The sequence below is a fragment of the Apis florea genome, unplaced genomic scaffold (assembly GCF_048593485.1).
Source record: "Apis florea isolate Af1SG1 unplaced genomic scaffold, ASM4859348v1 contig_3391_pilon, whole genome shotgun sequence".
NCBI lineage: Eukaryota > Metazoa > Arthropoda > Insecta > Hymenoptera > Apidae > Apis > Apis florea.
The window spans coordinates 2,516,031-2,539,249 of NW_028256754.1; the positions used below are offsets into that span (position 1 = coordinate 2,516,031).

General features: G+C 40.3%; 1 protein-coding gene and 1 long non-coding RNA gene across 2 annotated transcripts in view; one reads left to right on the forward strand and one right to left on the reverse strand.

Moving 5' to 3' along the window:
* Positions 1 to 23,219, reverse strand: part of zfh2 (Zn finger homeodomain 2) — a 213,614-nt gene that overhangs the window by 87,881 nt on the left and 102,514 nt on the right. Inside the window, 1 exon segment of the mRNA XM_086912419.1 lies at positions 7,200 to 7,289. The gene's annotated coding sequence lies outside the window, so the exon portion shown is untranslated.
* LOC147656960 (uncharacterized) lies at positions 13,138 to 22,020 on the forward strand. Its single transcript, XR_015293388.1, has 2 exons — positions 13,138 to 13,273; positions 21,436 to 22,020. It is a non-coding gene; the product is annotated as an uncharacterized LOC147656960 (long non-coding RNA).

Consider the following 23,219-nt stretch of genomic DNA (forward strand, 5'->3'; position numbering starts at 1 on the left):
AAGTTTGTCGAATTATCGATTGATTTTTCCTTTCCTTTTTTCCTCCCCCCAGAACAGTTGATTCTATTATTTCAAATTATTTAAAAAAGTGTAAAATAAAGGAAAACGAAATAAATGAAACAGAGACTCTTCGACAAATAAGTATTCCGGAAATTTAAAAAAATATTTTTCGCAGCAACACAACAAAAAGAAAAAAAGAAAAATTCTAAAACCTTCTTTTTCTCAATTAAAACTCAACTTGCTCGATAAGAAGCAATCTCCCGATCTCACCGTATATGCTCGAAGGCATATATATATGGAAATGCAGAAGATTTCTCTCACAGATCGAGATACAGATCGTGTTTCGAAAATCTAGCGATCCTTGGTTGATCTCCTCCGTGGCCTCCTAATGACAGGCACCAGAGAGATCGAGAATGCAAGAACCGGCGCGAAATGATTTCCAGTTTCACGGTCGGTATGCAAATTCGAGGAGTATCCGTGCGAGGCGTTCGAGGGTAATTCACGGACAAGAATAACACCTCGAGCGCGGACATTGAAAGCGAGCGGTCCGCGAACAATTCGCTATTTGCATTTCTCCGGCCAGCTCGCGAGGTGGCCACCACCTTATGCGCGCGTGAGCGTGTGTACGTGTGAGACGGGACAAAAGAGAAGGGAAGAAAAATGTGGCGGAGACACAAACGGGGAGGGACACCTCCCCCCGTGAAAGGGGTTGAAGACTTGAGAACCAGGGGATGAGAATTGTTTCTCAGAAGAGGAGACAACCGTTCGCATTTTGCCTCTGGACAGTTGCACATCTAATTTGAATTAAGTGATGCATGTGAAATTTTCGAAACTGAACTCGTTGCTCCGAGAATAGAATTTTTTTTTTTGAATTCGAATTAATTGTTACGGAATAATTAATTTTTTATGAAAAGAAGCAACAGATTTTTCTAATTGTTATTTTGTTACATAGCGTGAATGTAGAAAGAGGATATTGATCAAATGAAACCAAGTCGTTCTATAATTATCGGTCGCTAAATGCGAATGAGAAAAGTAAAGAAAATGGACAAATAAGATATGTCTGCTTACGTATTCTGTACATGCAGAATAAGCCAAGGAGAATTTGTTATTTCAAACACGATAGATCGGGTATCTAAACGTTTTTTGCAAGAAATAAATCGATACGTTTATATATTATATAAAATATTTCAATTTATATTTAAACTTTGAAAGAATTGTATTTTTCGTGCAACTGCTTATCGATTTTTTTCTTTTTCTTTTTACACGGGGACAGGTTAGACGATGGATGGATTAGACCTATAATTTGTTCGATGAAACGAAAAAAAAAAAAAGGGGGAGAAAGTAAAACAGTGAATTATTTGTGATTGCTCATATGGTATTTTTCATGCTTATTTCACCGTATATTCATGCTTACTTTAAATAATTAATAGAACACTGTCAGCGACAATATGGGACAAGAATAGTTTACAGAAATGTTGGTTCCTTAACCTGTAACTATGGCAATTCTGGTATACACGTATTATGCAAATACATATTCTTCTTTTTTTTTTTTTTTCGAATTCTAATTCTTTATTCGAAAATTTCTTTCGAAATGGAATACGAGGAAAAGCGGGATATTACGTTTCGATTAAATTTCTTAAATACAGCTAAAAAGCAAATTTTCACTTTCGAAAATTCGAGACACTTTGAATTTCTATATTTCGACGATTCAAAATTGGGCGCGAGAAAGAGCGTTGGTGCTCGCATCAATGGCCGTTGGATACGTGTCCAGAAACGCGGAGGTGAAACCGCACGGCTGCCAGTGAAACGCACATAAAAGCTGTAGATAAACGTAAGGGGGCATTGATCGTCCGTCGCTCCTCCATTCACGAAGTTGCCGGTTATGGCTATACTTATGTGCTTAGGTGCGCATACACCGACCCGTGTGTACACGTCTCCACACACGCGATGCGATTACTCACGTGTGCACGTGTGGTGTACGTGTGTTATCACCAACACGGTCGAAAGCGAGTCTTGCCATGCGTGGTCACGGCACATATATGTGCAACACGATGGAATGGTTTCGGGGTCGGGAGAATAGCCCTGACCTTCCTCAAGTCCCCGCTCGTCGCGATAAAACGAAAGCGCGATGACGTCACTGGTCCCCGCGTCACGATAGAGACGCTTCGACTCGTTTTCTCTGCAAGAGATTCGAAATAGGATAGTAATGACAATCTTGGTGAACGGATAAATATATTATATCAGACTTTAATACGTTTCGAAGACTTTATTACGAAGTATTCTTTGTTTTCCACGTTCGTCTCACTCTTCCTCTTTGACGAGGATTTTTAGCGGATGGAATTAGATTTGTTTCCAATTGATTTTTTTTTTTTTAGAGAATTGATAAGAGACGAACGAATGAAAATTCAAGGATCAAATTCCCTTAAATTAATCCAGTTAAAATTCCCCGATACAACTCTGTTTATTAACAGAGAATTGAGGGAAAGGAAAGGGATATAAAGAAATAATATTATATCGGTTCTTTATCGGCTATCTTTACAAACCTGGCCAAGATTGTCCTAGCTTCGAGATCACAGTAAATTCCTGTGAGCCGATTACGATGGCCAGGTAGAGGTGGCAGGCGTGAAGTTTCGATCGTGTGGTCCGTGAACCGGTCTCTAGGTGTCAGGTAACCGATGCAGTAAAATGGAATTACTCGAGTACGTGGAGAATAGAAGGAAGGTGTGACGGAAAAAGGAAGAAACACTCTCTCGCCTCTCGTTAACGGCATTCGGATTTGCCTCTAATTTAAAAACCTCTCGTGATTCTCATTGAAAGAGAGGAAGTTGAAAAAAGAAAAAAAAAACAGGAATGGAAGGAAAAGGTTAAGAGAGAGAGAGAGAGAGAGAGAAAATAACGACGAAGGTGCTTGCAATCCGATTAACAGAAAACGGTTAAGTGATTAAAAAGAGCGTCGATGGCGACTCGTAAAAGTAATAAGGATAATTTGTAAAAAGTATGTTAAGGTGGAGATCATGCCACTTTTACTTTTGAACGTAGGGGCTCATGAAGATTTAAAGATTTGTCGATTTTAAAAAGGAAGGTATCATTCGGATTATCTCAATAAAACAATATTAAATTTATAAAACTCGATCTGTAAATCCTAAAAAATTATCCCAATTCCAACGTGAATCTCGTTTTAAATATTTATTTGAAAAGAGCAACAGAGGATAGAGTAGATATGATTTTCGACCGCAGCGCTACTAGCGCCACGTTACGTTTTATATCCAAGTATAACGCGTGTCTGTAACCAGACGCATAACCATAGACGTGAAGAATCCAGACGAAAAACGAGAGAAAATAAAGAGAAAGTGGAGGGGGAGAGTTCGTTCGGTGGTGGAGGGGAGAGATCGATCGATAAAGGAGAGGGGGATGGTTCCATCTAATAATAATGGAGAAATTTCGCTGGAATGAAAGGAGACGAGTGAAGAGGCATGTAGATTCCCCGAGCCAGAAACGTTCGTGATGAACGTGGCGGGGCATCGATAATCGCTCGCGTGCCACGAAGGCGAGAAGGACGTAACAGATACAAGCCCGATACGGTGTACTACAGGCCGATCGCCCCGATAAGGTAATTACTAAATGCTAATATAAAGAGCCGTGTCTATTTGTACTTTGCGCACAATTCTCGCCGTTCTCCTCGCTGATTTAGAGGGCGTTGGTGCGTGGGCGGATCGCGATATTGGCGCGAAAATTAGTTTCCATGCGAGAGGAGACGTTGAGCAGATTAATGGGGCGTGTATTGTTGCGCGCGAGAATTAATACGTTATTGAAAATGATCGATGGATTTTGGTAATTGAAAGCCAAGGGAGAAAATAAGTGTAAATAACATATATATATATATTAAAAAAATATTAAATTTATATTTAAAATATTAAATTAATTATAATAAATATTAAATTTTCGATCAACCAATCTCACCCGATCGTCTCTCTGTTCGCAATTCCACTCTCTCTCTCTCTCTCTCTCTCTCTCTCTCTCTCTCTGGTGTCTGTGCGGTTGTCGAACGATATCCTCGACAACGGAGGCCACTAAATATTACGAATGCCGGGGCGAACTTTAAATTAAACGACGGTTCAAGCCCAGATTAGCCACCGTGCAATGCATAAATACGTTCAGTCGGGCCCCGGCCCCTATGTAACTCCGGGACTTACGAGCGCCGTCTGCCCCGAAAAACACGTCTCTTATCGTCCTGGTATCTCGTGCAATGCCGATGTTACATGTTACATATCGAGTGTCATTAAGTGTGATTATATTACCCCGCCTGTTCGCATGTACCACGGTGAACCAGAGGAACGAAAGAATAAAAGAGAGAGAGAGAGAGAGAGAAATGGAAAAACAGAACGAAAGAATGGGACAGAGAGGAAGAAGAAGAAGAAGAAGAGGAACGTTGGAAGTGTATAGCGCGAGAGGGAACAGGAGGAAGAGGAGGTTTTCGTGGCATGCGGGCAGGGGGAGGGGAGGAGAAGCCGCTTTTACGTCGATACGTAATTTATTGCCATATCCGATATTAAAGTATCGTGGATAAGACGAAGGGATTGGCAGAAGGTCTACCTGCGAGTTTCTTCCCTTTCTTCTCGGCCGCGAGGAGGACGCCACGCGTGTGGGAGGTTCCTTTCTGCACCACTTTTCTGTCCGCTCCTTTGTATCTTTCCCCCGCGAATTTACGAATCTTCTCCCTTCGAATTTTGGGTATTGTTTCGATACGGTTCGAGGACACGTCCCGGATTTTGCATTATGCTTCACGGTGGAAATTCGATCGAACGATAAATAAAAATATTGATTTCGTTCCAAGGGAATATTTATATGATTTTTATTCGAGTTCACGTATTCTTTCGAATTCATTAACGATGAACAGAATTTTTGTACTGTGCACTCGAAAGAATATTTCTTTATAATTTTGTGCACAATTTATTTACTTTACGTTTCCTTAAATCAGATAAATGTTAAAAAATGTTCAATTCTATCATCTTGATTCTAACATCGATTTGTCAAATATCGAATCATTGTAACACAGGAAACGAGTTACGTTTCTGCAGAATCTGTGCGTTGATTGATGATCGAGTACGAGAAGCGGATGGATATTTAATCTGACAGGACACGGTTTAATGTTAAACGGTTGCTTAATCCTGTGCAGCACGACGAGAGGTGTCATTGCCGAACATTATTTTTCGCGTATTTTCCGCCGAAAGTGGAGAAACGGTGTCGTTTGTCACCGGATAAAGACTTGTTTACGCGAGTGGATAACGCGCTCCTGCCTTTTCATCGTCGTTTGTACGGATAAATTTCGAGGGACATTTTGATAGAACGTCTTTGCTGGCAGAAAGATCAAATTACGAATCGAATATCAAGAAGAAAGTCAAATCAATTTTCTATTTAGTAAAAATATTCGAACACCTTCAGTTCAAAAAGTACAATACGACAATTATTAATAATAATAATTTAACATCTATAAAAGAAAACCTTCGTTCAAGTTTTGGATCTATCAAAAAATTTTTCTGCTTGGATGCAAAGAAAAGTTTAACAATTTTCCTTTCGTATATAATGGATCGAAACGAAAAATACCCTTTAATTTGGCGGCGCCATGGAGATGGTGACGGTGGCCACGTTCCACCCTGTGGAACGCACACTCATCCTCCCTTGGGCAAAACCAACAAACCGGTGGCCCAGCCGTCCCCCGTAATTAAAAAATTACGGGGGCCACGTCTCAGTCACTCAGCACCGGTGACTTGCAACCGGTGTCTAGAATACACTCCCTAATTTTTAATAACACCTAGCGCCTAACGGAGCAGAGAGAGAGAGAGAGTCGGTAATAAGTTTGTAGGCGGTCCTGCTGCGGGTTTCGAGCCTCCTCCGGTCGAGGGAAAGGAGAGGGAACCAGCGGAAAACATATTGGTGGCGAAAATCTATTTTGTGGGATCGAATTAAGAAGGAATTATTCGACCGTCCAAATCGTTTATATATTTTTTTTATTCATTCCTTGATGCGATAATTCGTGATTATTTCTCGAGTAGAGATGATAAATCGACAGAGAGAGAATACTAAAATTACTCGTGATTAAACATAGTTTGATGCCGTTATTGAATACCGATATGAATAATTAAAAATGGAACACTCGGTTCTTTACTTCGTTTATCGGAGACGAATTTTTCAAGACATAATAAAAATTCGAGGCACGTCGCGGTGAACTATTAAAATTACATATCCTACGGAAAATATCCCTCATTTATACGCAATATTCGCATCGCTCAATCGATTTTCACGTTCAAATATTCATTTTATCACACAACGTTTCTTCGAATTACGATCGAGCGTCTCACGGTTGTTATTACAGTCTTATTTGGTCGGACAGAGTTCCGTGAGAATAATATTCAAATATTTCACGTATGGAATTTTTATTCGATTCGAATGTATAATAAAATTATTTCAAATTAATTGAGGGAATATTTTCATATCCCCTTCTCATTGAAAATCAATCAATATAATCGTCACCTAACACGTAGATAAATTCCAAAATTGTTGAATTAGAATTCTTCGAAACCAGCAAACACTCGATACAATTTCACGATGTTAGAAGACGCGAGAGGAAAAACGAGAGCAAGAATTCGGACGTGATCGCGATGGATAGGAAGCAGCGACAGCCGGCCGAGCAATACGCGGGGTTTTATTATGCGCGCGATCCGCGCGCGCCTTCTAACCGGGGCTTATGAATAAATATCGCGATTTCCGTCGGCGGAGAGATCGAGGGAGGCTGGGCATCGACGGTGCGCCAACAGGACGGATCGATAAAAATTCGTCTCGTACACCGAGCCGCCATAAATATTCCAATAAAGGTCGGCCGTGCGTCGTCGGTCCGCCTTGAGAACGTTTCGTCTCTGTCCCTATATTCAATGTTGGATGTGGTCGGTTTAAGTCGCGTGAAACGCGAGAAAAATTTCCCAGGATATTCTTTCCTTTCTTCCTTTCCTTTTTTCCTTTCGCTCGACTCGAAATCGACATTTCTTATTTATTACTCGTCTAGTTCGTCTAGCTCATTTTCGATGAATAATTTATAGAATAGTTTTAATTTTGAGCAACGATCGTATTGGATTTGAGATAAATTAGTAACTATATCTTGTTTACATAGTTTGATAAAAGTAATATACAAATTTGAACAGTACCTTTAAGTAAGTAGCGTCGTCGATTTAACGGAAAGTAGAAACTTTAAATTTGGTATTAAAGTGGGCCGTTTTCGCTTGCATGACCTGAAACTGAAACAAGACGTATTTAAATTCGATGCCAGCAGAATCGGTGTTCAGATTTTAAAATGCGCTTTCTTTTTTTCGTTTGTATCTCTAAATTGATCTAACATGGTTTGCAAAAATATTTATAACACGATTAAAATAACTTTATTCATTTTAATCGAATTCAAATAAAATTAAACAAATCGGGCTCCTTCTTCTAGAATAACTGATCATAACTTTTTCTAAGTATCCTGGAAATTACCAATCTCCATATTGAAAAAGACGAATAAAAAATTTAAAAAATCCAAAGTTAAAGTTTCCCGATCTTTTCTTTCATCCCTCGAACCGAATCGAAAGTGTCGATGGTTCGTCGACATTTCGATTACGCAACGTGTTGTTGGATCGTTTTGAAAATCGCTCGACGATCCAACCGGCCGTTCAATTTAAATATTTAACGGGAAGGGAATTATAACGGTCCATTATCCTCGGCGATGCTGCGAGCGGCCATTATTATTAATGTTACTATTTACCATCGGTGCTGGCGCAATTGTCATCACGCCAGACAGTACGCGGCACTAATTACCGTCACGGCAGCCTATTGTTCCACTTAAAGTTGATTGTTATCGTTACGCAAATTGCAGCCAATGCGGTGCGCGCCAGTAATGATTTCGCACCGATATCAATTCCTCTGTGTAGGAGCTCGTAAATGCACAGTAATGTACATCTCGCTCAAAACTTGTGGGATAACTTTTATATATATACGTAAATTTGTTGGATAGATATCCATTTCCAAAACCTATTTTAAACCTCTCCAAAAATCTATTTCTTCCTCATTTTATATTATATTCCGTATCAGAATATATAAGACAATTAACGCAATGCGTTCAATTTAAACGTATAAGGATTTATATCATAATCGAACTCGGTTGAATTGTTTCCTTTTTTTTTTTTTTTATCGAGAGACGACTTTTGAACGCGAGTGTACACGCGTGATATGCGGACGATAATTTTTCTTATTGTTAACGACATTCCGATCGTTAATAAGCGGGGCGGAATAGTTTTCCATTAGCGGTGGACAGCGAATAAATGACCGACTACGTAATCGGACAAAATAATCGCCGGCTAATGTCTTGATAGATTGACGCGATCGATCGAGGTCGATGCGCCGCTGAGAATTTGCAACCCGGGTTTTGCGAAATTCCCTCGAACGATGGGGGGGGGGGGGTTGAGATTGTCGCTGGGGGCTAAGAGTGCTGGAGGGGTGATGGTGGGAATTTGATAGCGCTCGAATTTCGAGACGGTTTTTCTTATCTCGATTTGGAGAATTGGCGTATAAATCGAAACAACAATTACAAGTACAGCGATTGTTAATTTAACATTTAACGGAAATATAAATTATTTCAACGTATTTCAGTGTTCTTTTGGGGAAAATTTATCAAGATCATATAAATTGAATTCGTATTTATGGTTATCAATTTGCAATTAATAAAATCTGATTATTTATATAAGGAAAATTTTAAAATGAATATTTTTAGCGTCCCGTTTCCGGATATATTTCTGGGGGGGGGGGGAGAAAAATTAGACAACGCTGATTCGAAGGGTAGAAACAATTCAAAATTAAATTTCACACAAGTTTCCAATCACGAACGAAAACTAAAAATGAAAAGATTCTCTAGAAAGAGAGACACTTTTCTTCTTCTTGTATCCAACTTCGACGAGAAGAAAACGTATCCGCCTACGTAAGATCTTAAAAAAAAAAAAAAAAAGAAAAAAAAGGAACACACTTTCACCCCGCCTGAATCTAATCAGTTTCAGCGAAACAGTTTTTGCCCTTCCCCCCCATCGTAAAATCGGGAACAAAGATTCCCCGTTCGACAGATATACAGATCCTTTGAAGTGAACGCGACGACGGTTTAAGATAAAATTCCGTCGCGGCTTCGATCGTAATTATCCGGCCGGTGTTTATAAATCACCGATGGATCAATTAATGCAAAAGAAAGAGATGGGTGGGGAAAGGAAAGGAGGGGGAAAAAAAGGGAGGGGGGAGAGGGCCAGCAAAGGTAGAAAGCATGCGCCGTTTTATAATACAGTCCGCGATCTTAAATCAACGTCCTTTCCTTGGCCGGAGATAAATCTTGTGCGGTCGAGTTCTCGACCTAAGAAATATAAATACGATTGTGCATAGAAACGGGGCGTTTTGTCGCTCGAAGCGGCGGGAAACAGTCCTCCGCGATTTCACTTCTCCTCGTGGAAACGTTTCATCTTTATCCCCGTGGATGGAATCGAGCGGAAATTTGGAAGAAATTTTTCTTCCCTTTTTTTTTTTTTCTTTAAAGGTGGATTTGCGTTACAATTGGATCGTAATCGTAGAAATTTTAGAATATTTTTGCAACGTTTTTGAATTCGGTATATCGGTAATTCGAATATTCATTTATCTTTGGAAAATCTTCTCTGCATACATTCGAACTTTTTGGCATTTCTTTTTTTTTTTTTTTTTTTAAAACGAGATTCGATTAAGAATTAATTTATAAAAATACAAATTCTAACGAAACAATCTTCTTCAACCCGTCCTATACGAAACCTTGACACGAATCACACTTTCACTTTATCCCATCGACGCGATCAATTATACCTGCAACAATATTCCACCAATATTGCGACATTTCCATTAAATTTATAATAACGAAACAATTTCGCAACGATAATATACGAAAGAAAAAGAATCGATACGGTGGGTAATGCCAGTTCAAAAGGAAGGTCGATGACGAACCCCTTGGAAAAGAAGCGTCTGCGGCGAGCGCTGCAACGCGAGTGGACGCCTCCGGCTCGGACAGCGTCTCTTATTAGCCGCTAAGGCGTCGCGACGCCCTGGTTGCAGAAAAATCCGCGAGATGGGGACGCCCGTAAAGCTGGACGCCACGAGGAGACACGAGAGCAGGGAGAGCTAGCTCGAGCCTCGATTTTTTCCCCTCCGCCCCACAATTTTATTCCTTCGTTTCGTACGTCAATTACACATCCTTCTCTCTCAACTCTCAACTCTTCAGTAACACAATTTATATCGAGAAAGTATCAACGCAATCGAAAATATTATAGAAACCGTCGATATGTAACAAAACACCGACGAGAAATACCGCGAATCGCTTATTACGCGACCCGTAATAAAAATTCCTCACGAGCCCCAAAAATCCGAGCCGCACAAAGAATCCGAGGAACGCAACAGCGCCGTGCCATCCACCCTCACCCCAAAATTTCCCTCCCTCCGCCTGTTGACGCGCTGCGTTGCGAGAAAGAGAGAGAGAGAGAGAGAGAGAAACGCGGTCGTTCCCATTCCCCTCTCCCCCCATGGATGGCGCAACAGAAATATCGACTCAAGTTTTAACATACATGCCTGCCTCCTCTCTCCTCGTATGGCCGCCTAGGAGAGTGCATCTGGGCTGTCGTCATGGGAATATAAAAGGGAGCTGCAGCGATAGATAGACAGGAACGAAGGAAGGAAGGAAGGAAGGAGGGGGATAAGGAAGGCGGCGGGATAACAAGGGAGCGTTGGATGGGACGAGTCCAAGATAGGGGAGGAGGAAGGGAGAGAGAGAGATGCTTGTCACCTCCTACATCTTACACCTCCTCGCGCTCTACATACGCCTGCCTCCCTTTTCTGCATCCCTCGCTCCACCCCCGTGCGCCTCTCAGCTAACCGTCCACCCTCCTCCCTGGGGGGAGAGGGGAGAGGAAGCGTGGAGAAAAAGGTGGCCGAACCCGGAGGAGGGGATGCGCTTCGAGCATAGCTAACTAGCTGAATCTGAATCAATACTTACTTCCGCCCCCAACCGACCACCCTCTCTCTGTCTCCATCTCTCACCTCTCTCCACCTTCCTCCTTTTTAGAAAGGACTTTCGGGCCATCCCTCACCACCACCCCATTACCCCATCCGCGTTACTGTCTCTCCACGCGTCTCTTTCTCTCCCCTCCTTCCTCCTCCTCCTCCTCTCCCTGTTCACGTTAGTCGCGACTCGTTCCAATCCTTATCGGCGGCAGCCCCTTTTCCTCCCTTTGCGTCGCGACGTTTGATCAGCCGAATTCACGCTTCCGCGATCGTGGATTTCGTTTGCGAGGATCTCGCGGCCGGGCACAGCCGAGCGGAAGATCGGATCGTTCGAATTTTTTTTCTTCTTCTTCTTTTTTTTTCGTTCGTGCGGTTAATTTTGCTCGAGATGCTCTTAAAACGAAGCTTTCGATTGCGATTCGATTCTCTTTTTTACGGAGTTGATACTTACGGTGTTCGTTACGGTGTTGTTAAATTCAAATCGTTGGTAAAAGAGTTTTTTTTCTTTAGATTTGTTCTAATAATGACGAAAAGAGTCTTAGAAAATTAACAAAAGTTTCTATTATATTCCTCGTTTAGTAAGGCATAATCTTGTTTATAACGCGGTTATTTGAAACGTTGTGTTTCGAGTATCGAAGATCATTCGTTTTTCCCTTGGCAAGATAAAAAAAAGGAAAACATTTGCATAAAGAAATAGCACGTAACTAGAGGAAGAAGAGACCGAGGGCAATTCTGATCCCGGTCTAGCTACTTTAAAATTCGAGTCTTCTCCCGTGGCATCACGATCTACTGGCTGCCACGACTCGAGGGGTTGTTTCCCTCTGACGACCTACAGCCATCCCCTCCTATGGTTTTACGACACGGTTCCACCACAACGCTCTTAAAACACGGAGCTTATCTCTTAAGTAAAAAGTACAGGAAATCCTGGCTTCGTGCAGATTCCACTTCTCACGGTGGAACCGAATTTAATTTCTGTCTCCAAGTATCCGCCTCTGTATGCAATTTATACATCTTGCCTTTGGGGGGTTTGTTGACAAACGAAAACCAGATCGTTCGAGCATAAACGTCGTTTCGCTGAAGATTCTATTCGAGGCAAGATTTTATCGAATAGTTTGCCGATTGAAATGTAAGTCCTTTCTCCTTCCCTCTTGTGTTCAAATCGTATTTTGTAATAGGTAGATAATTAATTGTTAGAATTACAACGAATTATGTTAGACGTATAATTTATAACGATATTTTTTACTTTGCTTTGCGTAAGAGATATCTCGGAAATGAATGAAAATAATTCAATCAAAAATAAATTAGAAACGTATTTTAATTTCCAAGATTCAAGTTACGAATCAGATACAAGGTAATGCATAACACTTATGCATTACATTTGAAAGTATAATAATTCTCGATTAGATACGATTTAATTAACGGCACGGCACATTTTTGTCGAATTTGAATCAAAACAAACGCAGAAATTGCAGAATTAAGACTCGTACATCGAGTTACGAGCAATTTAATTTCGCTTCGTCGTCGACAAAGACAGAGAAAAATAAATTGGTAACGCAAATTCTTATGTCTCAAGAATCGAGGAGGAAACGAAGAAGAATCCATCAAGTTTCGACAAAAAAGCCCTTCCAAAAAACCGAAAAGAGAAAACTAAAAAAGATCTGAACGAAAAAAATCATTCGCAGCACCAATCAAAGCGAACGAAACTCTCGCAAATCCTCCTCGCCAAAACGTTCATATTTGCTTGCTCGTTGGAAATTCGAAATTCGCAAGTGAGATTACGAGTCGAGACGTCGTTCATCTCCTTCCCCTCCCCCCGCTCCCAAAAATCCTCCATAATCCGGACCACGAGATGTTCTTTTATCCCTCGTCGCGGGTATTATAATTCCACTGGCTGGCTAATTGTGTTGCGTGGGTGTGAATATGGTTTATAGTTCGGCGGAAAAGCTGGCCGTGGGCCAGGCAAACGAGCTCACGTGACGTCACGCGACGGAAATACCCGAGCGGGCTAATTAGGCGAGGCACCTCTCCTCTTACGCTCGAATGCAAGCGGAACCCATGCGTCGCGACGTTCTTGCAACAACGTGACTGGAGACGCCGCGCAAGTGAAGCACGTATCGCGTGTCTGAGAGAGTTGGAGAGAGAGAGAGAGAAAAATTGGAGGATGGCAAGTCTACTTTTTTTTCGAGAGGAGGTAAAAACGGAGTTGAGGGTTGGTTCTTTGGAATTGTTGTGTTATTTAATATGTGATTGCATTTGTATTGGAATTTTTTCTCGCACTATATTTAAGTTTAAGTTTATTGTTGATTAATTTAATAATTGAATCGTTAATGAATATTTCAAGTTTTTAAAATGTTTGAAATCGATTCGGAGGGATATATCATACGATTTTAAAAACGAAATGCACCGTCGTTGATAATTATTGAACTTGTTTTTATATTTATAAAAAAGTTTTATTACTTTAGTTTCCATTCCTGTCTCGCAACTTCATAATTCATAATGTAAATAGTAAAGTATTGGGTTAAAACTGGTTTGATCGATATTAATCCAGTAAAATTTAGTAATTCTTTATCCTATTACTTCATAATTATTAAATTTCGAAAGTTCAATTGACAAAATTTACTGCATTCTCTGATTAATTATTTTCTTAAAAAAACGTTAAATAGAATAGAAAATTAATTAAGCTATTTAAATAAAAGAAAATATATTTTCTAATAAATACTTTCTTTAGAAGAATCCAGATAATAATCGGAAACTATACTTATAATTTTAAAACTATACTTTAATTTTACTGCTCATTAGATTTAAAAAAAAAAAAAAAAGAACACGATGATCAACCTCGATAGAATCGATAAGTTCTGCTTTCGTGTTAATTAATTCAATCTAGTGGGATGAGATTTTACCGTGTATTTTTAACTATCGCTTATTTCGGCGAAATTGTGTTTCGAAGATACGCAGTAATCTTCAAAGGCTATCCAACTTTAATTTCTAGAGAGCAGTTAACAGTTTCGAAGGCAGTGATGGTTGGCAGGTATTTATAGATTGCTTGATTGACGTTCGTTCTCGTTCCGAGATTCCCTTTGAGATTTTATTAAGACATGTTTATCGCGGAATTTCTAATGTTTATTACGATTGTTATATTTTAATGTTGATAAATTTTATTTGTGTTAACAAGAAACGTCGTGTACAACATCTCGACCGAAGTCTTGCTTTTGGCATCGGAGTGAACGACGTAATTACAACCTCTCCTCGGTACATTGTCATACAAGAACGTCTATTTATAACACCCAATTGAATAATCTGTTAATGAGGAGAGAATCTTGGAAGAAACTTGTTTATACTTGTTTTTAAGATTCTATTTATAATAAGGCTTCGAGGCTTCTATTTTCGTTTCTTCAAAGTAATAATTACACAAATAATTATACATTCACACGTTTAATACACTTTAAATATTATTCATTAAGATAAGTTTATTATACGATATTCTTGGATTTGAAATGGTACAAGAAAGAAATCGAAAAATTATGTTTTTTTTTTGTTCTTCGAACAATAAATAATTGAATGCAGGTATGAGGCAATGATTGCTATTAATGCGTACCATTTCATTGTTACGAAATTAAATATGATTATAAATTTCTGAGGAAGGAATGTCTCGAACACAGTTCTCACCGATTTTAATGAAATTTGGCAAGATGGAAAAGCAAGATATAAATTGTATTGTGTGCAATTGCAATAGCGTACGCCAACGTATTTATTGAACTCGAAACATTCCGTTAAATATATTCGATTAATCTAAATTTTTCCAAATTTTATATATAATTTTCTGAAAATCGATCAATCATTCGTGTACAGATCCATTAATAAAACATCGTACAGTCAAAGTCTCCGATATATTTCACGATTATGCAAATGTTAATAGGACACAGCAAAATTTCAAATATATATATATATATATAGCTTAAAACACTAAAAAGAACGGTTGCTGTACCGTGTTATGCCTAAAAACCGTTGACCCAAAACATCAGGCTATAAAAGAACGACTGAAACGACTCGAAATGAAACGACCCATAACAGAACGTGATCACAATCTCACGTGTCCTCTCACCACTAGGCTATAGAATAACACGCGTGGGGCCCCGCTTCCTGGTCGACGCCGATCGTGTCGCGCAGATCCTTAATTAACCAACGCCCAATCGCAATTCCGCCCGGCGGAACAAAGTGAATCGCTCGTCGCCTTCGTTCCCGTGCGCGATTAGAGAAGGCGAGCGCGCGAGAGGGAAGAGAGAGAGAGAGAGAGAGAGAGAGGAAAGGAGGAGAAAAAACGAGGACGGAGGGAGAGGAGCAGAGAGAGAGGCCCACGCGTTTCATTTGCATCAGGAACGACGTCGATGCACGCACGCATCGGTTCCCCTCGCGGGCACAGAGCTGTGTAATTAGCGGCGCATAGCAATTAACCGAGGAGCGGCCCGCGCGCATGCGCGCGCGAGGAAGAGAAGAGAAGAGAAGAGGCGAGGAGGTGGCGCGCGCGCGAGGACACCCGTTTCCTCGAACAATGTAAACCGGCGTGTAAACGGTGTAAACGCGAGGGGTGGGCAAGCGGGCGTGACTGCGTTAAGTCAAGTTAAGTCGAGGTTAACTCCCTTAATTACTCAGATTTAATCAGTGCCCGGGGCTACGTGTGCGTGTACACACGAGGCACCGTGGGCATAACTAACCGTACGCACGCCGGGAGGAAGAGGAACAGGGATCGGACGAGTTATGAGAATACGGGGCGGGGAAGGGAGGGGAGCTCGGTTGGAAACGGGATACCGGAGACTATTTCGCGATTCTGCTCCGTGGACTCGTCGTTGCTACGTGTATCGTAAGAGTTGGGCGAAATTAATGGTATCTCAAATCGTAATTTAATAGTAATTTTAATAGTGGAGCTGTTTTCAATGTTTGGTCAACTCATCGATGATAATGTATTTCAATCGAGGTTATGCGTGCGTGTTGTATGCACAAATATTCTTTGGATTTTATTTTAAATGGTAATTTAAAGTAATTTCATTCGAGCAAGTAATTTCGTATATATATTTTTTGGGTGATAAGATCTGCACGAGATTTATTCGAATGATTTTAAATCATAATATGTTTTTTAATTGAGGTTATGTTCGTTACTCTCCAAAATATTTGAGAAAATAATAGATTGAAAAATTGATTATTCGAGGAAATAAAACTTGTATCGAAGAAATTTTTCGATAAATACAGTAATATTTGGAAACACGTGATAATAAAAGTAACAAATATAAATAATTTCTGAAATATTAAGTAAACTATCTAATTACAAGTACACTTTTAGGTTAGGTTAAATCGTTGATACCTCGAATCAGATCAGATTCGATCATTGATATCCTCTTAACATTTCCTCCAACTTTATCACGATTCATTTACATCTTTTTATCGTGAAAATAGATAGTCCGATATCTAGAATCCGACTCGTATTTATACGTACAACTTGCGTCCAAGATTATCTCGTATATTCGAAACTTACCATTTCAAATATTATCTATATATAACAATCCAAAATAAATCGCTTCAACGCGAAATAAAATTTGCCCGCACTATACCTACGCACACGAAGGGGACGACCGCCATGGACGATCCTATGTCAGACGTCGTTTCGAAAGTGTGTATACGCGAGGCGTCCGCGCGCGGCGCAGCAAGTAAGCAGAAGGGCAAGCTCGCTCGCTTGCTGGCTCGCTTGCTTGCTTACTTAACGAAGATTAATTGCGCTCGAGGCAACTGCGCGCGCGTCGCTGCTCAACCCGCTGTTCGAGCATCGCGCTTATTCTCACGTGACCCCACGAAATCTTGACCGTGATCGAGGATCGGGCCGCGCCGGTACGCGCGATTCGAATAATTTCGCGCGACTCCGCTCGTGTCGCTGTCTTCCTATTCATCTTTCCTCCTCCAAACTCGCCGTCACGCGGATTTTTCGTGCTGGCTCGGTCGATTAAGGCGAGTTTCCACTTTTCGACGCTCGCCAGAGATAAAAGTTTCTTCGAATTTAATTTCTTTTTGCGCATGCTTTATGGATACATCGAAAAGATTTACACGTTTTCACGTGTTTCCGGGGATAAAAATATTTTCAAAAACACGAATGGATCGTTCTTCTTATTAATCGAAAGTAGAGATTCATTATTTCGGATGAAAAAAAAAAAAAAGGATCTTTACGCTTCTTTTCGCTGGATGAATCATTCGAAACGCACATGCAAAAGTCTAAATTCGCCTTTAGCCGGAGAGCGGTGTTCCTCGCGGGTTTAGTTTTAAGCGCGACGTGATTTATACGGTTAAATGAGACACCGCGCGCGGGACGAGCCCGGCAAGAAAAATGATCAGGAGCCGAGGTGATGAAGATTAATGGCGATTAATCCGGCCGGCTGTGATCCATCGGAGATAATCGTTAAGTGACTACACGAAATCTGATCCGGACAGGCAGTGGAAGCTCGCGTGAGCCTCGTGATGGATCCGTATTGTGACCGTTCAACGACCGTAGAGAATTTATTTTTTGGACTTGGTCGTTCGATGAATGATCGAAAGAGTTTTTTTTTTTTTTTTTTTTTTGGTGGTGTTAGAGGTCGGGATAATTTGGAAGTGTTTTTAATCGTTTAATTTCAAATTTAATTCTATGCCTTTAAAATAAATCGATAGAAGTTTAAAAGTGAAATTTGAAATTTTTCTTTTTGGAAAGGAAGAATTTAGAATTTGGAATTATGAACGAGAGTATATCGTTTTAATAATGAAACAATATATCTATAAATTTTTACATTTTTACAAATAATTTATCAGTTTCATTTCCCACCAATCGAGTACGTATTGCTTCGTATTGCTTGTTGTTAAACTATCATTTAAAAGCAAGAAAATTAATATTTGAACTTTGTAAAAAACGCTAGCATTCGACGAATCTACAGTTATTTGTTTATATCTGTAAAACGAGGCTAACTACGATTTCCATTAATCACTTACAAGGTTAATTATAAGGATTTATACACGTAACTGTACATCCTATGGATAATTGCTTATACAACAAAAATTCATCAAAGTGACTCTCAACTCGAACAAATCTCACTTCCTTTCAATAATCTATCACTAACACTTTAAACAGATCATATTTATTCCAATAACGAAACGATTCAAAATTTCACATTTTGACACTTTCAAGCCTTTGATATATTTAAAATCATTCTCCAATATCGTATCGATCAACACGGATCATCAGATTGCCTAATCTAGAAAAGCGTTAAAGTTGATAAACATTTAAGAATATTACACTCTCAAAGATTATAATTAACCTGTGAACGAGATTATCCAAACGTGGCGTATATAATTATTTCGAAGAGACGAATGAAGCGAGAAAGAGAGAGAGAGAGAGAGAGAAGAAATAAAAGAAGAAAGGAAGGAAGGAAGGAAGAAAGTGAAATAGCCAGTCCTGTATAGGTGCTAGGTAACGTCTCCGCGATAACAATCGCGCGGGGCGAGGATCGTGGAGGAGGTGTGGGTGGAGGCGGCCGGCCGTGCCGGGGGCCGCTTTTGTTGTGTATAAAATATTATTTCGCCGTGGCCGGGCATTCATTCGGTAGGAGCTTTCCTTGAAAGGCGAGCTCAAAGATTAAGGACTGGCCGGACGGTAGGATAATTATCAAGAAAGGAAGAATTCTGAAAGCGCGGCTCAACCGAGACAAAGATGGGGGTGGGGTTGGTAAGAGCTCTTGGTTGGTATCTTGACCAACTTCTCCCTCGATCTCTCGTGTCTCTTTTTCAACTCTTACTCTCTTACACTCCAGTCGAGACGCCCCCAGTTGGGTCGTTATTAATTTTTGATCGAATCGCCGTCGAATCGCATGTTGCGAATTTTTTATACGAGAGAGGAAAATTGTTCTAAAATTGTTGTTCTAATTATTATCGATAAACAATTATGAGCTATTTTTCATATACAAAAAGAGGGAAGAAAAATTATCAGAGATTAAAAACTCAATTGTTGTACAATTGTTTATAAAACACCTGTTCTTTTGTTTAATATAAGTCCCTTATAGTCGATCATCAAACAAATCCAATCCTCTCCATCCCCCCCCCCTCCCCAATTAATTTCATTTTCCTTCCTTCCAACGGGCGCAGTATTTTTATTACTCGACTCATCCCGTCGTGCAATTAATCCCACCCCTCCCCCCTCTCCAATCTCCCTCCTCAATAGCTCAATTCACACCGAGATCGTTAATCGCCGAGAAATCGCCTCGTTACGTCACCAGGATCAAAGAGGCAGGCCAGAAAATTCGTCCCTCGAGCTTTCTCTTTTTCTCCAACAACCGGGATGGGGCAGGAATATTAAAATAGATTGGCGCCAGGTATCCGGTTATTGTGCTTTGCACGTTATACCGTGCCTCTCTCGCGAGTATCGCGCGGGAACAGCTGCCACCTCGAGCGGGCAAATAAGGGCCAGAGGGATAATTATACGATGGCTAATTGCCCGACATCTCGTCTCGCCGCGAGACATAACGAAATAATCTCGAGGCCCCCCTTTCCACCACCCTCGTCCTCCATCCTTTTCGTTCGTTCCTTTCTTTTCAGCGGGGGTCCCGGCTCAGTGTTCTTAACGGAGGGAGAGAGAGAGAGAGAGAGAAGCCACCCCCGCGAGGGATTCTTTTCTGCCGGTGAAATTAATTAGACGGACTTCCTGTCACGGCGGAGCGAAGGTTAAAGGCGCGTGGTTGATGAGCTTGCTCCGTCACTGTTGCTTCCTTTATTGCAACGGCCGAGGGAAAAATTTCTGAATATATTCGCGATAGCGCTGATTAATGTTCGCGGGAATTACGGTGGCCGCGAGCTTTTGACGAGGCAATTAGAGGAGCGTCAAGAGCGTGATAAAACGCTCGTGGCCGAGATAAGGTGGGAATTAGCGAACGATTGTCGATAAATGTAATTAGAGTCGTGGCGGCGCGATCTCGCCCGGTGTTTTTAATAGGTTTATCGTAGGGGAGTTGTGGAATTTGTTTTTTTTTTTTTTTCTAAAGCAGGGATTGAAAACTTTTTAAAAATAAGTAATTCGATTCTAATTCTTCTCAATAATCGGGAGGATAGAACGAAGCTAAATTTCAACAATTAAACGAATATTTTTATAATTTTGAAAAAATTAGCATAACAAATAACTTCAGATATATAACTTTACGTATCGCTGAACACGAGAAATGCTAATAAAACTGTATCAATGCACCAGGAATTTTTATAACACGTGGTAACATTCCTCGAATCCTTGGATATAAATAAATTCGTGGCGTTTGAAAAAGTTTGAAAAATCTGTGTTCGAGCCTCGATCGGAATATTGTCATACCGGAGGAATTTTAATTCGAGGGAATTACAAGTTTTTAAATTATCACACTGTTGGCTACGTCAACAATTAAATCTAGATAATGTCTGTATATCGTAACACGTTTACGACGTTTATGACATTTATAGATGCGCGCGATCCTACTAGAGGCAATAAAACTTTGACGAAACAATCGCTTCTGGAAAGCATGCTGCATATTATTGCCACGTGACACGTTGGAAACTTGTAATATTTTACCATAATAATAACCGTACACGTGTACAACGAGTCGTAACGAAAATGGAGTTCATTGTCACCAGTTGTCTTTCTCTTTGCATATATAATATATACATATATATCGCTATAAAAAGACTTTGTCGATGATTAATTGCTTTCCATTTGCGTAAACTTGTTTCCGTTCAAACGAACAAACTTTCACCTCAACCTAGTATCTCCTACACATTCTCCTCGCTCGTTTCTCGCGCACGTCCACTAATTCTAAACGACTGTTTATACTGAAGATTAATCCTGAACAAAGAAGTAATGGTTTGAGCCATCGTGTACGATATTTCTCATCATTCGAAACGATTCTAAATAAATTTTAGATATTAATTATGCGTTAAACGGATGAGTTTAAAAGTTTCTCTTATGAATTTCTTTCTTTTTTTTTTTTTTTATTATAGAATATAATTGTAATTATAATTTACACGTGTTACACTTCTTTACACTTCTCAATGTTAACAAATTTTTTAACAAGAAGAATCGCGATCAAGCGTACAATAAAACACCCAAGCGATTCAACGTAAAATCACGTACATTGTATACGTAGTCCCACCTGCCCAAGTCACACCTTGCAAGCAATAATAAACCCTTCCTCGAATTATAACCATCCATCTTTCTCTCTCCTCGATCTTCGAATTTCCTAACTTTCCTCCACCTCCGTTTTATTCCGCAAGCTTTTAATCCATTCAATGTCTTCGGCCGTAAGGATAACACGCGACTTTTCCTCTTACTAGTTGTTCCGGGAGAGCGTGCAGCAGCTCGAATTCGCCCGAGGAAGGTGGTTTCACGTGCAGAAATGCAGAGAGCCGTCAGCAATTTCACGAGAAACGATTTCTCCTCTCCCTCTTCCCCCTCCCCCCTCTCCTCCTCCTCCTCCTCGTCTCTCTCCCTCCTCGATGCTGCGATTCCAAGGAGGGACCGCGTATTCGGCGTTGGCATTATAATCACAGGTTTGGCCGGTCGCGGGGCGAGGAGGGGTGGGGGGAGGCCCATCAGAGAGGATCATTTTCGCGGCGATAATTAGGCAGCGAGTCGCGCGGGTCGTGCTGGTTGCACGATGAAAAATAACGAGGAAATAATTGGCAGCGGAGGATGAGGTGAATTTGGACGGCCTGTGAGTTTGGACGAGCGTAAAAAAGAAGACGAAATGGATGGAAAAGACGGTATTATACGATTTTCCTTTTAATCATTGTCGAAGAATGATAATGAAAATGTTGATTGAAATGTGATTCTGTTCACGGAGAAATGTATCTATGTATCTTATAGAATATTCTATTTATTTATTTGATTGTTTTAATATAAAATATTACAACGTACAATTCGTATAGAAACTTATTAAAAAATAGGAGAGGAAGGGGGGGGGGAAAGGAAGACGATCTTTTCGCAGAGGATGAAGAAGAGGGTGTGTCGTGGTGGTTGTGGAAGATGGTGGAAGAGCAGGAAGAGGAAGTTAATTAAGTAATAAAAAGTCAAGTCCATGGCTCGGCCTGGAAGAAGGAGCTGGGTCGAAATTAAAATAAACATCCCTTAAATGAGTCGCGGCGACGACGGCATCCACCCCCGCTTAACCGGGGCCGCTAATTAATTCCAGGCCTGTGAAACCGAGAGGAACAAAAAGCTGTGGGGTTGTGGAGTGGCTCTGGATTCTGTCCTGGTGTGGCCCGGCCCGAGAACAGCGGGTGTGGTGAGAGGGTGAAGGAATGGGTGTATTAAACACCGCGAAACCAGCCACCGTCTGACTCTTTAATTAGCCACCCCTAAAAGCACCGCCATCGGGAGAGTGTCGAGGGTCGGTGTCGAGCAACAGGTGAGATGCAAAGCAAGGGTTATTCTTGGCTTTAGAGCTTGTTGGAGAGGCTCGCGGAGGGTGAGTGGCCAGCAACGTACCGTGAACGAATAGCACCCCCACGCTTTGGACGTTGTGGAGGGATAATAATGGAGAAGGTGGACCCTTTGTCTTTCAAACTTTTCTTCGACTTTTAGGGTATTTCATCGAGGAAATAGAACGATAGTATGCCAGTTTGTGATAGATTTATCGATTTAAGAGAAATTATGTATAAGTAAATGTAAAATAAATTTTTGATGTAGCAATTTGTAATATTTTTCTTTCCAAAAGTTGCTCATACATATGATTATTGCTAAATACAAGATATAGTCGTATTCTTAGTTACTCGTTAATTTTCTTTATTCTTTATAAGTAATATGGAGAAATCAATAACTATGATTTGTTATATAATATAAAGAATTAATAATTACATGCTACAAGATTTTCTTTGCCAACTATTCTTGTAGAGAATCAGAATGAATCAAAAATAAAATCAAACTAATTTAAAAAATACAAGTACACTGCTGTTTACAAAAGTAGAATAAAAATATAGCAATCAACATTAAATTAATAAATTAATTAACATATTAAATCAAGAATCCAAGAGTTTAAAAAAATTTCAAAAATCAAAAAATTACTATCGATATTTTTGTCAAATTAATTTTTCAAAATAATAAACAAACTCGATGCGAT